At 35.2% G+C, this 1,646-nt stretch overlaps 1 non-coding gene across 1 annotated transcript; it reads right to left on the bottom strand.

The window, feature by feature from the left end:
* Window positions 1–1,337: 1,337 nt before the first annotated feature.
* TRNAS-GGA (transfer RNA serine (anticodon GGA)) lies at window positions 1,338–1,409 on the bottom strand. Its single transcript has one exon. It is a non-coding gene; the product is annotated as a tRNA-Ser (tRNA).
* Between the last annotated feature and the right edge of the window lie 237 nt (window positions 1,410–1,646).

Below are 1,646 nucleotides of genomic sequence, written 5' to 3'. Positions count from 1 at the left end.
ATGGGAACAGTAAGGAAAGGCATGGTATTTTAAGATTACAAGACCAAGGGCTGGAACATCTGGGTTTGAATTCCTATTTCTCCACACACTAGTCGTGTGATCTCAGCCAAGGTATTTACTCTAGTTGAACCTCATGGATAACCTTCGAAGACCACTGGGTTAAATTTTTAAATATATGTGGAGAAATTAAATGAATATATGGAAAAAATAGTTTTCAGTAATTTAAGCTAGCATCATAATTGTTTATATGGCTTTTAGGATGATTAAATGAGACTATTTAGGAAATATTTAGAAGAATGCCTGACGTGGTTCAACTACAAATATCTTTGCTCTTCCTCTATTCCTCTTCATTAGCACTGATTCTTCCTTCTTTTCTAAGGTAAGATTTGATCCACTTTGGAGTTTCTGTAGTATAATTATTCTGTTGGATGATGCCTTGTTTACAAAGAATTTGGAGAAAGCAAACAGATGTGGAAATCAGGTCAAAGTAAAACTGAGAGCATGGAAGCAAAACTAAATCAGAAACTACTAGAATATATAGTAACCCATTCCATATATTCCAAAGGTTGCTAGAAATGGCTAAATAATTTTCTCTAAGTTTCAAAGTAAAATGGTGAACAAACTTAGTTACTTATTAAAATAATATCTTTTTCTAGTACTGAGACCTAAAAACCTTTTCTATCTGTTTAAAAAAGGACACTCCCATGTTAAACATAATGACATTTTCTTAAATGTAAGGTATAAACACAGTCACACAATTCAGCTAAAGAAATTTTCCACAAGCCTTTCTTATTAAAACTAAAACAATCAATTAAATAATTTAAAAAGTTATAAGATGACCTAGTGAAACGAGTGGACATCCGCACTGATAACCACTTCAAACATTGAGAGTCAGAGGCTCTATTTTGTGCTAAGGGCAGCTAAATTCTCCTGCCAACAGAGAGCAAAACAATGCTCTATGAGTAAAGAAAACAGTGACACTCTTGTATACACATAATGGGACCTGATATCTGACGAAACAGTCTACAGCATCTCTGCACTGCACTAAGCTTCAGACATGCCTGAGGCTTTCTTCAGAAAATCATCATTTCGGAACATAGAAAAAATGACCAAAGTATTTACATGTAGACCAATATCAATTATTTTTGTCCAGTAAAATGCCAAAGAAAGTATTATCAGTTGACAAATTAACATTTAAAAGCTCTCAATAAAGCACCTCACCAGTATTTACTATTAATTATCACAGACATGGACTGTAGCCTACCAGGCTCCTCCCTCCATAGGATTCTCCAGGCAAGAGTACTGGAGTGGGTTGCCATTTCCTTCTCCAGGGGATCTTCCCAACCCAGGGATCGAACCCAGGTCTCCTGCATTCCAGGCAGATGCTTTAACCTCTGAGCCACCAGGGAAGCACTCCACATAGATTCTTGGATCATAATTTAATTTAGATTAATTATAAATGAAGTCTGTAAAAAGAAGTTGAAAATTACCTGGCTACATATTACTTGTATGTGTATGTGGAATGTGATTTAACTGTAGAACAATTTTTTTTTAACCATTGCTCTGACAATATTTTATAGCTATACACTGTGAAGTTGTATCTATTTCAGTTCAGTTCAGTTCAGTCGCTCAGTGTGTCCGACTCT

This window comes from Capricornis sumatraensis, chromosome 5 (assembly GCF_032405125.1).
Source record: "Capricornis sumatraensis isolate serow.1 chromosome 5, serow.2, whole genome shotgun sequence".
NCBI classification, from domain to species: domain Eukaryota; kingdom Metazoa; phylum Chordata; class Mammalia; order Artiodactyla; family Bovidae; genus Capricornis; species Capricornis sumatraensis.
This window is presented reverse-complemented; position numbering and strand designations above follow the sequence as displayed.